This window comes from Asparagus officinalis, chromosome 8 (genome assembly GCF_001876935.1).
Source record: "Asparagus officinalis chromosome 8, Aspof.V1, whole genome shotgun sequence".
Lineage (NCBI taxonomy): Eukaryota > Viridiplantae > Streptophyta > Magnoliopsida > Asparagales > Asparagaceae > Asparagus > Asparagus officinalis.
The window spans coordinates 107616588-107630085 of record NC_033801.1 but is presented as its reverse complement, the minus strand read 5'-3'; positions in this window follow the sequence as shown (position 1 = coordinate 107630085).

The window sequence follows — 13498 nt, the reverse complement described above, 5'->3', positions numbered from 1 at the left end:
TATTTTTTTGATTCTGATTACAATTTGATTACAAAAGAGAGGAGAACGAATTTGGTTTTTCCCTTTGTTTAAAACTGGGTTCTTCACGGTGGCGATGGAGTGCCTCCCTCGAATGCTTGCATCGAGTTTGCTCTCCGTTGACGATCCGATGTTTTGCTTCACTGGAACGATGTCTTCTCCTCACGATTCGACGCTGTGGAGAACTTGCGTGGCAAGTTTGAAACTCTTGATGAGTTGATAACTCTGAACGAGTTTTAACTCTTGAAAAAGAGTTGATTTGAACCAAAAGTCGGTTATAATCCAAGGACAGAGGCTTTCTGTTGCTGAAGTTGAAGATGATCTTCGTTGGAAGATGATGCCGATCTCCTCAAAAGCCTGTCTCCAGTGGTCGATCCAAGCCAAGAAAAATCCAACCCTTGCTGCCAATTCCCAGATCCGAAAATGCCAGCCCTTAACTCAGTTGAGTTTACCCATATTTTTAGTGAATTAAAGGGTGTAACCGCCCCCTTAATTCTCTCCATAGTGGGGCGGAAATCCCTCAAATCGTGGAGGGAAAACGGTTCCTGCAACCGTTCAGCTCGTGTTTGAACGAGTCAAACGCCCACGTGGGCGATCAGGATCTTAACTCCGCGTTTTAGAATTGAGACGCGGAGTTGGGTACTCACTGGGTGTTGAAAAACGCGGGTCTGACCCCAGCGTTTTAATGTTGTAACGCGGGTCCGACTCCAGCGTTTTGATGTTGAAACGCGGGGTTCGACCCTGGCGTTTTGATGTTGANGATGTTGTAACGTGGGCTCGACCCTGGCGTTTTGATGTTGTAACGCGGGTTCGACCCTGGCGTTTTGATGTTGTAACGCGGGCTCGACCCTGGCGCTTTGATGTTGTAACGCGGGCTTGACCCTGGCGTTTTGATGTTGTAACGGGCGTTTTTTTATGTTGAAACGCGGGTTTCGACCCTGGCGTTTTTTGATGTTGAAATACGGGGAGGACCTCCGCGTCTTGCCTTGCAGAGATTATCACCAAGTAATCTCTTTTTGTCATAGCGTTGCAAAGATCATTGTCTTGTAATCTTCGTCTTGGCTTCTTGAAAATATGAGAGTCGTCAGATTGTAACTCCCGATGTTGATTGTGAATGCTGTTGAACTAGAGCTTTCATCGGTTGTCGTGAAGGTCGTCAGATTGTAACCTTCAGCGATCTACGTGAAAGTCTTCAAATTATAGCCTTCTGGAAGTCGTCAGATTATAACTTCCATCATCGGTGTTTGATGGAGGATAAGCTATCTATTGTGATTTTTAGACAGCCTACAGAACCCCCTCCAAAGTTTTCGAAAGTTCACGGTTGACTGGGACGAATTTTCAAAATACTTTGGATCTTAACTCTTTGGAGCTGTTGATTCCTTGTGGTAAAGGATTTGTTCTCTGCACTTGCTTCGAAGGCATCTTGGTTGAAGGGATTTGTCACATAGGGCCTGTGTGAAGGTATGTGCCATAATCCTGCTTCTGGAATGTGGGGGTGGACCCTGCATTTTGAACTTGAGATGCGGGTTTCACCCTTGCATGTTGAATTTGGAATACGGGTGTGACCTCGGCGTTCGGTTTTTGCATCGCGGGTCTGATCTCAACGTTTTGACTTAAGACATGGAAGTGGCTTCCGTGCATTTTTGACTAAGTCTTTGAGACTTGTCTTTGGCGCATCTGTTTTAAGTCTCGACTCACATCTATTAAGCTGATGGGCCTGCAAATGTGCGTAGGATTTTTGGCAAACCCTCAGCCATCAACGGATTTGATAAGCCTTTACCGACTACCGTTTGAGTCGGGCTAGCATGTGGATTGTCTAAGTCCGTTCCACATGTAACGTTGTGCTAAGAGAATGAACTCTCTTAGTCTTGATGCTATGATTTTGAATACATAGACTTTGTCATTTTGACGGGAAAAGACTAACCGGCAACGCGTGTTAGGCGTAGACTTATCTCTATTTAGGGATCAAGATAAAGTCCCCCATGCGTGTGAGGCATGGATTTTGATGTCCTTTTCACAGTAAAAGACTAACCGGCAACGTGTGTTAGACATTGACTTATCCCTACTTAGGATTCAGGATAAAATTCCCCATGCGTGTAAGGCATGGATTTTGGCGTTATTAATAACGACCTGCTACGATATTGAATACGTAGGCTTTGTTATTATTACGGGAATATGCTACCCGGCAGCATGTGTTAGATGCAGACTTATCTCTAATTAGGGATTGAGATAGACTCCCCCAGGCATGAATCCTGGTGTCTTTTTCACGGCGAAAGATTAACCGGCAACGCGTGTTAGGCGTAGACTTATCTCTAATTAGGGATCGAGATAAAGTCCCCCATGCGTGAAGGCATGGATTTTTGGTGTCGTTTCTTCCTGTGTGGCTTGAAACACCGAAAGAAAGTTGGAAGTGCCAGAAGTATAGTATTAACTTTGGCATGAATTTTCACTTAAAATTTTTACTTAGAGTGAAATTCAGAAATTTTCTTTATTATCACTCGGATAATTCCAGAAAATATTTAATCCGTTGGGGTTTTATAATGACAACTTGCTATTCTTGTTGAAAAAGGATTAACAAGTTCATTGGGGGGTTTGACTGTTAGAGGTGTGATGTTAACCTAACAGTATTTTATGGACCTATCGCTCTATTGAGGAGAGTCGATAAGTGGATTTTTGTCAGAGGTGTAGTGTTAACGTGACAGGATGTGTGTTGCGATTGGAGCAACTTTGTGGACTTATCATCCTATTGACGAGGATTAATAAGTGAATTTGTCAGAGGTTTAGTGTTAACGTGACAGGATGTGTATTGCGATTGGAGCAACTTTGTGGAATTATCATCCTATTGGAGAGGATTGATAAGTGAATTGTTGTCAGAGGTATATTGTTAACATGACAGGAATGTGTTGCGATTAGAGCAACTTTGTGGAATTATCATCCTATTGACAAGGATTGATAAGTGGATTTTGTCAGAGGTATATTGTTAACGTGACAGGAATGTGTTGCGATTGGAGCAACTTTGTGGACTTATCATCCTATTGACGAGGATTGATAAGTTGATTGTTGTCAGAGGTATATTGTTAACGTGACAAATTAGGAGTGATGCAAGTTGAATGCATACTCTGTGGGGATGATGATCATCGGAAGTGTAATGTTAACTCGACAATATGAAAGATTCGTTACTCTTAATCCAATGGATTCCAAGTAACCAACCCCCAGTCTTGATTAAGACTTAGCAGGGGAAGAAAAAGAGGTAGACAAGGTACATCGCCTAGTGAGGCACTATCCATGAAGTCGAAATAGAGGCACATCACCTGGTAGGCCATTATCTGATGACCTAGTGGGGCACTATCCATGAAGTCAGAATAGAGGCACATCACCTGGTAGGCCATTATCTGATGAGTTTGACTATCAGAGGTAACTGTTAACGTGATAGTTTTTGTGGACCCACCATCCTGTTTGAAGAGGATTGGTGGGGGAATTTGGAGAAAGCAGACTATCAGAGGTGATCATTAACGTGATAGTTTTAGTGGACCTGTCATCCTATTGAAGCGGATTGACAAGTTGATGGACTATCATAGGTAAATGTTAACGTGATAGTTTTGGTAAATTCTGTGGTTGATAGGAATGTGTTTTATTAAACATAACAACTCAGAAAATTTATTACTCATAATCCAATAAACTACAAATAAACCAACCCCCAGTCTTGAACAAGTGTAGGGGGAAAAGGAGTAGGCCACTATCTAATGAGTTTGACTATCAGAGGTAATTGTTAACGTGATAGTTATTAGAGACCCGGCACCCTACTGAAGAGGATTAGCTTCAGTGGTCGTATCTTCCCCTTCTGACTGAGGAGATTGGGCTTGGTCCGATTGCTCAGGAGAAGGTTGGGTTTGATCCGATTGCTCAGGAGAAGGTTGGGTTTGATCTGATTGCTCAGGTTGATCCTGCCTACTTTGTTCTTCAGCTTTGATCCTGGCAATAATCCTTTGAGCCTGTTCGCCTTGAGAGATTAGTTGTCTCCAAGAACGACATTCTGCAACTCTGATTCGGGCTAGGAGGTCGGTCTGCAAGTTGTGTCGACAGGTCTCTACCAGTGTAGACTGTGTCATTCCTGACGAACACCGGAGAGCCATGGTTCGGAACCTTTTGACGAAGTCTTTGACGGATTCCCTCTTCTTCTGCTTAGTGGCGAGAAGGGTATGGATGGAGACTTCTGTATCCTCTTCAAAGAATCTTGATAGGAAGAGTCTCTCTAGATCTGTCCACCTTTGGATACACTCCGCAGGCAGTTTCCTGAACCATTCAAAAGCAACTCCCTTGAGGGTGACAATGAACAATCGAGCCAGAATGGCATCGTTTGATATCACATTCTCAGTCTGTGACTTGAAGTGATAGATATGTTGGTTTGGTGATCCCGTGCCGTCAAAAGTTTGTAGCGTCGGGACTTCAAATTTTGGAGGATAAGGGGTTGCATCCCATTCGGCAGGATAGGGCCTGGCAACTCCCTCATCTTGGAGCTCGCTTCTGTTGGCCATGGCATTGAGGCGGGCTTCCAATTCTTCCATTTTGGCAGACTGGAGATTCTGTTCGTTCTTCGTCTCTCTTCCTTCATCAGAGGAAGATTCTAGGTTGTGGGCTTCTTGGTCAGAAGCCGTGTCATCAACCACTTTTCCCTTCCCTTTGCTTGTGTGAGGTCGGGATGAAGACGCTTTTCCTCTCCGGGAGGATTCTTGCCTAAGCGGCGAATCTGTCTCCTGAGATTTGGCCTTGTCTGTGACAATTTGAGTCAACAGGGCCATGAGTTCATTGATGGCCTCCTGCTGAGATTTAAGCATGGCCTCCTACTCATCAAGTCTCTTCGCGAGATCTTCATGGTTTCCCGTCATATAAGCGGAGCTCTCATGTTCAACAAAAGAGCTTGATGATTGAGACTCTGCAATGGCTGAGTGTTCATCATCGGAATTAATTCCTTTGGCTAACCTCCGATAGTTGACAGGGGGAATGGCTCCTGTTCGCATCCGAGTGCGTTGGTAAATTCCTTCAAACTCGTTAGCGATTTCTCTGACGGTCGGCGAACGACTTGTCTCAGAGTCATCGGAACTAGGACCTGAGGCTTTCCCTCTGCCGATCATATTAATAGTGACCTCAGGATATTCGGTCTCTGGAGACTTCTTCCTGTGCGAACGTTGTCGTTGGTTAGACAAAGCAACGTCCATTAATTGGTCGAACACCAATGGTTTGGCCGCATATGAGCAGGATTGATATCTCGAGAGGACCATAGGAATCAGCCGTTCACATTGGAATGAACGAATGACTTGCTGCATCGGTCTTTCTCTCGATATAAACTCTCTCAAATCTATTATAAAGATTCGAGGAGAATTACTCACTGATCGTGAGGTTTGAATTGGAACCCCCAGTCCATGATTGGACAGGACTGGCTCTTGGTGAACATGGATTTGGTTGAGAGGCCTTGAATCCATAAACTTCTTATATCCGCCCCTCAATCTAGTCGCGTTTGGAACTTGGGACGCGAGGGTCGCGTTTGGCATTTGATATGCGAAGGTCGCGTTTGGCACTTGAGACGCGAAGGTCGCATTTGGCATTTGAAACGCGAAGGTCGTGTTTGGCACTTGAAACGCGAGGGTCGCATTTTGGTTTGGCGACATGAGGGTCGCGTTCTTTAGCGTCGACGCGAGGGTCGTGTTTTGACTGGGAAACGCGAAGTTGAAGTTCGCGTTCAACGAAGGCTTGAGGTCCGCGTTTTGGCTGTAAAACGCGCCATTGAGGGCCGCGTTCAGTCTGGTTCTCGCGAAGCTCATGTTTGGGCTCATAAACGCGAAGTTCAGGGTCGCGTTTAGGCTCACGAACGCGAAGTTCGCGTTGGTTGGAGGATTGACTTTTTCGAAGTTGTGCTAGTCACTGAGACCTTCTTCTTCGATGAGCAGCATTCTTCTTGGCCTGTTTTAAGGCTTTTGTAATGATGTCGTCGGCGTTGACGGAGTTGGTCTCCACGATGGGCTTTTTGTGACCCGATATTCGTCACTTCGGCGTGAGTTTGGCTAAAGCTGAGCCCACTCCATAGGAGGAGGGGCTGTCCGAGTAATCATGGCTAAAGGAGAGGGTTTCCTTCGGCATAGGAGCAACAGTTGGAGCTTTGGTCTCCTTGGAGACTTTGTGGATCTTGCGCATAGCCTTAGGGCTAAGGGATCCAGAGGAGATAGCCTCCTCAAACTTGGCTTGATCAAACTCTACCACGAGAGTTTCGACGGTTGTTCCAGTGAGGTGAACATCGAATTGCGTCACTACTTCTTCGTCACAGAAGCTTTTCCCCAGCGGAGTCGCCATCTTTTGTTTGGAGGAAAAATTGCAATGAAAAGAATAAAGAAAATTGACTTGTATTTCTTTGATTCTGATTACAATTTGATTACAAAAGAGAGGAGAACGAATTTGGTTTTCCCCTTTGTTTAAAACTGGGTTCTTCATGGTGGCGATGGAGTGCCTCCCTTGAATGCTTGCGTCGAGTTTGCTCTCCGTTGACGATCCGATGTTTTGCTTCACTGGAACGATGTCTTCTCCTCACGATTCGACGCTGTGGAAAACTTGCGTGGCAAGTTTGAAACTCTTGATGAGTTGATAACTCTGAACGAGTTTTAACTCTTAAAAAAGAGTTGATTTGAACCGAAAGTCGGTTATAAGCCAAGGACAGAGGCTCCCTGTTGCTGAAGTTGAAGATGATCTTCGTTGGAAGATGATGCCGATCTCCTCAAAAGCCTGTCTCCAGTGGTCGATCCAAGCCAAGAAAAATCCAACCCTTGCTGCCAATTCCCAGATCCGAAAATGCCAGCCCTTAACTCAGTTGAGTTTACCCATATTTATAGGGAATTAAAGGGTGTAACCGCCCCCTTAATTCTCTCCATAGTGGGGCGGAAATCCCTCAAATCGTGGAGGGAAAACGGTTCCTACAACCGTTCAGCTCGTGTTTGAACGAGTCAAACGCCCACGTGGGCGATCAGGATCTTAACTCCGCGTTTTAGAATTGAGACGCGGAGTTGGGTATTCGCTGGGTATTAAAAAAAACGTGGGTCTGACCCTAGCGTTTTAATGTTGTAACACGGGTCCGACTCCAGCATTTTGATGTTGTAACGCGGGCTCGACCCTGGCGTTTTGATGTTGTAACGCGGGTTCGACCCTGGCGTTTTGATGTTGTAACGCGGGTTCGACCCTGGCGTTTTGATGTTGTAACGCGGGCTCGACCCTGGCGCTTTGATGTTGTAACGCGGGCTTGACCCTGGCGTTTTGATGTTGTAACGCGGGTTCGACCCTGGCGTTTTGATGTTGTAACGCGGGCTCGACCCTGGCGTTTTGATGTTGTCACACGGGGAGGACCTCCGCGTCTTGTCTTGAAGAGATTATCACAAAGTAATCTCTTTTGTCATAGCGTTGCAAAGATCATTGTCTTGTAATCTTCGTCTTGGCTTCTTGAGAATATGAGAGTCGTCAGATTGTAACTCCCGATGTTGATTGTGAATGCTGTTGAACTAGAGCTTTCATCGGTTGTCGTGAAGGTCGTCAGATTGTAACCTTCAGCGATCTACGTGAAAGTCTTCAAATTATAGCATTCTGGAAGTCGTTAGATTGTAACTTCCATCATTGGTGTTTGATGGAGGATAAGCTATCTATTGTGATTTTTAGACAGCCTACAATAGCCATGTGTGAGTTCATCAATAGTAAGATCATTTTCGATATTGGACTCGCATACCTCACTAGGGCTATCGCCTAGTGACCGTGTGCATGAAGAAGTTTCATGTGAACTTGAAGAGAGAACCGCCAAAGATCGTCGGATCGCCTCCAAATTCCCTTGACGTGCTTCAAAAAAATTATATATTGTATAAGCACTATCAAAATGAGCAAGTTCGTTAGAAATACATGGTTTAAAAGCGCTATGTAAAAATTCTAACACTAACTTGTTCATTATAAACATTCTCTTGTCATGATTGCTCCAATTGGATTTCTCCAAAGTGGGCACAATATAAGCATTGTCAATTACTTCCCATAAATTAATATTTCTAGACTCAACAAAAAATTTGAATCTAAAGCATCATTGTTCATAAGGGAAGTTTCTATATTTAGGAGCAACAATTATGTCATAGCCTACACCGAACATATCCATAATATATGAGCAAGCAAAATATATAGTATCAAAAGAAGATTAACAACAATATTAAAGCTTGGACCATTAACTCAATGTGATTAAACCTTAAATCAAGAGCACCAAGCTCTGATACCAATTGTTAGCACCCTAGAGGGGGGGGGGGGGGGGTCTTATTAGATATTAATGCCGATTAAAAATTACTAACAAATATATCCTAGCAAGATAGATATTCGATTGAATTAAAACAAGGATATATATACAAGTGGCAAAATAAACAAGAAACAATATAAACAAATAGTGGACACAAAGAGCAAATCAAACACAGTAATATGATCACGGAGTTCGGTCCTTCCGACCTACGTCTCCGCTCCCCACTCTCGGGTAGAATCCACTATCACGACAAACCCGGTTTGGAAGTCAGAACTTCTCTACATACTCGGTTTTCTAGTTCACTGTGACGCCCCTGGGTTCGCACAAGGCTACAGTTCAAGGTGAAACCAAGAATGTCAAACCTGCCATGCACCACAACGTGTAACAATATGTTTTACCATCACAATTAATATTTATCTAGTAGAGTCAATAACAGGTGTAGGTACAAAAGTAAGTAAAAGATAATACACGAAGGACTGATGAAATGATAATAATCAAATTAATGTCTCATCACCCAACATACAGAAATACATAGTCAAGGTCTGAGTAGATAAACTGGAATACTCAACAAGTCTCAAATACAAATATCTGACAAGAAGGAAATAAGGCACACAACCTTTACAACTTCTAGAACAAGACTCTCAAATGTCTAAACAAAAGTCTACTGTGGAGCTCCAAAAGAAAATATATAACTAAATAGACAGCTGAAGCTAAAATGCATCGCCATCAACCTGCGACTCTCCGGGCTCCTGGCTCGTTACCTGAAAGGGGGAGGGACAACGAGCGTCAAAGTGCTAGCGAGTAACATCACAACGAAAGGGGGAGGGACAACGAGCGTCAAAGTGCTAGCGAGTAACATCACAACCAACCCCAAGGGAACAGGTCTCGTTGTATAAGAAAATACAGATAATACGTAATAGATCAAAAATCATCGATCTAACTAAAGAGGATTTTAGTATTTAGAAATTTACAACGCGAGCATAGGTACGTCGAGCAAAATAATCTAAACAAGGAAACCCTCATGTATATACCTTATATCTCAAATTGTAAGTCCCTAAACACCAAACCTAAGATTCTAATACAGGAACAATAATAAAAGAAATACAACAAATATCAGAGCATAAATACAGTGCCATGACATGGCCTACATGAGTATTATGTTATTACTATACAACAAATATCAGAGCATAAATACAGTGCCATGACATGGCCTACATGAGTATTATGTTATTACTTACGCGAATATCATGTCAAAATCTACATAGGTGTCATATCATAAACTCCTGTGAGAAAGTCATATGCAGGGTTAAGAAATATGCCCGATACAGGAACTATATACTGTGGTTTCCAAACTCATGAAATAAGCGACAAATGTCCAACACGAGGACTGAAATGGATTATAGTCCATCACGAGGACTTCTATGGATTATAGTCCAACACGAGGACTTCTATGGATTATAGTCCAACACGAGAACTGTGGAATTGTGAAAATGTCGCTGAGATACATAGTGAAATCTACTTATATCAATTCACACTCAAATCAGTGTGTAAATCCCCAATTTATACCCTCAGGTCATCTATCATGCACAGCTCTGTGGTCGACCGCCGCGGTCGACCGCAGAGCAGACAGTAGCCCAAATCTGGGTTCTGTCAGCTCAAAACCTGAAATAAAATTTTTGTGTAAACTGCACTTTAGCATTTCTAATATGTCATATGACAGGTAAAGACGAAATTTATACATTTAAAATCATTACCAAAATCCCACACATAATCAAACATGATTTATTTATTGCTAAATCAATAAAAATCAGAATTTAACTCTTTTTAAAACATTTTCAGATCTAGATCTCTTCAATAAAGTTCATTGGTGAGTTTTTAAAATCTGACACATTTGATGTTCATATCATATGTCATAAGGAATCTATTGTATCTATAAAATACGATTTTAAGCCCCATAAAACCAAATAAAACTCAAATTTTAAACATGAAAAACAAAAAGGGGTGAAGTTGGGCGAGAGGTTACTCGCCTTTGGTGAGAAACAAGCTCCTAGATCTGCAGGAGGGTGATCCCCTTCGCTGAAACCCAACAAAAATCCGCTGAAAAACCTTTGAAACTCCTCCAAAATCACCAAAAACGAAAACTAGGGTTTGAGGGGGAAGAGGGGGGCTAGGGTTTCTGTTTTCAGATCAAAAGAGGGCTCTCTCGGGTTCATTAGATTATATACTAACTATATATATATATTTATATATATCACCAAGGAATTATTTATTACTAATAATTCACATATATTCATTATAAAAGTTACGGGGTTTTACATTCACCAAAAACTCTACAAGTCACTCACAATGTACATACATACACAAATTACAATCTCAAGTGTTGGTCCTCACATATCGTTTCCCTCAAGTGCTCGGCTTTACTACCTCTCTCTAGGCTTTACTACCGATACCACTCCTCTTGTTATCGACTACGTCCTCACCACACATTCCTCTCGGTGTAAATGTGTATTACAAAGTGATACTCTCATAATAAGGCTCACTTACAAGATTTGTTCTCTATGATAGATGAGAACACAAATTTAGGCTCACTCTTACAATATCACAATCTCACAATCCAATATATAATGTATGAAATACTAAAAGCTCAAATAGGGATGTGTGTGATAAAATAAGTTCAAATGAAAACTAACTCAATTAGCAAACTAGCAATAATAAGAATATGAAAATCAATAATAAAATTGCTAGAGAAAAGAGTTAGAAAAAAATTCTCTATGAACACAATAGAGGATGAAGAAGATTGAGTATGAATTCCTCAATTGAAATTGTAAGCTCCCTTTTTGTGAACACAAACTCAAGAAACTTAAACAAACTTTAAAACTCTTTAAACTCCTTTTTTAAAACCCTCTTGAATAATCTAAGAAGTAAAACAATAGGGGGTATATATAAGATGAAAAACCCAAGCCCAACAACCAAGAAAAATATGCAAAAGTACAAAAATACAACATGCTAGAAAAATAGTCGTTGTGGCTTATCAATCGACTGACGGATTGCTTCAGTAGACTGATGAGCTGATCATTATAGGCAAACGACAGCTTATCTGTCAACTGAAAATCATGGTTAGTCGACTGATGACCTTATCAGTCGACTGATCAGTCGACCAACAAAAAAACAAAAACTTTTAAAGATTGTAGGCAGTTTCATCAGTCGACTGATCGGTCTACTGATAATAGGTTTTCAGCCTGTATTGATTTTTGAAAACGAGTTGTAAAGCCCTTTTAAAAATAGCAAATAAATTTCAAAAAATATAAAACTTTGGAAAAAGTTTATAAATATGAATATAAACATGTTGGAATAGGAATTTTTCAATTTGCTCTTACCATTTGTGAAATCTTAGAAAAATTCAAAAGCACTAAAAATACATGTTTTTAAACATGTTGATTTTGACATTTAGCTCAAATCAAGTCCTAAAAACTTGTGTAATACTTTTATGGACTTAATAGAAGATGTTAGCAATGTTTGTATGGTCCAAATCATTTTAAAATATATTTTTCATAAAGACACTTATATTTGAGAAAATTCACAAATGAAATGTGTGTGTATATTTGAGCGTGTAGAATTTGTACACATTATATAAACTTATACTAAGTATACCAAGAATGAATCTTCTGAAGCTTGAACTTTGATTGATTGACTTGATTTCCATAGGCTTCAATATCAATTTAGCTCAATTTCCTGTATATAATAAACAACAAAAAACAAAATACTAAAACCAATATTAATTGTAAATTGTTTGTTAAATCATTATCAAAACAAGAAGACCAACAAGTATATCACAGTGGTCCTTCACTATTCATTGTGATAGTATGAGTACTATCTATTTGGCGAAGAACCAGGTTTTTCATGCTCGGACGAAGCACATTGACGTTTGTTATCACTTCGTTCGGGATGTTCTTAAAAATGGCGATGTGGAGATTCTGAAGGTCCACACAAAGGATAATCCAATAGATATGCTCACTAAGGTGGTTCCGAGCAACAAGTTTGATCACTGCAGAAACTTATTACATATTCTTAATTGTTGAGGTCGTTGACGGTCATTTGGATAAACTACGGGCGGCTTGATCCCTTGGGAGAGGGGGGACGTAGGCTAGCACATTGGTGCAGCCGAGTTTGGAGAGACGATGCATTGGTGTTCTTTGTTTGGTGTCAGCTCAGTTTTAGGGAAACTTCACCGAGGTGGAGAATTGAAGAGAATACAGGAAATAACGAACGGACATATTTTGGCGAAGTCCGGTCGACCGTAGCATCATGTGCGATTGACCGGAAACGTGCATGTAGCCTGGGAGGTCTCTAGACTTTTGGCGGTCGACCGCAGTGTCAGGTCCGGTCGTCCGGCCAAACCCTGTAGTGATTATTGGTTTCTGTCGTTGGATCCGGTCGACCGCACGTGTCTCTGCGGTCGACCGCGAGTTGTGTTGGGCCTGAGTTTCGGTTTCCTGTTCGCTTTGGCTTTGTGTTTTGATATATATTGAAACACGATTTTCTAGGGTTTCTAATCAGAGATTTGAGATTGTACTGAGCATATTGAGAGGGAGAACTTGCGAGCAAGGAGAAAGATTTGGTTTAGGGTTTATTTGAGTGATTTTGTGAGATTGTAACCCTTTGTACTCTCATTGATTTAGTGAAATCTCCTCATCCTCTCTCCGTGGACGTAGGCAAATTGTCGAACCACGTATATCTCTGTGTTTGGTTTGATTTGCCGTATTTTGGATTGGATTGTGCTCGTGTTTGGTTTGGTTTTCTTCTCCCGTGGCTCACGGACTCGTTCGGTGTGCGAGCACGCTTCCGCATTGGTGCGCAACAATAATATCTGCACACGCATGCTTAATACTAGTAAGCACAAATAACGAAACCCTTTTGGATAATTAACTACAAGTGAACTCAAAAAAAGAGTGAGACTCAAACCTTCACAGACAACATTACTTTGAACTCAATCAAGACTGCATACCAAGCACATAATTCAACATTACTTAATTTTACATAAAGCAATAAAACAAATTTATGATATGTTACATTTCATCCAAAAATCTGATGATTTCCACAGAATATTAACTTCTATTTACGAAGGAACAAAATTCTGCATGTGAGTGAAATCAAATTTGATGATCATATAACTATTGC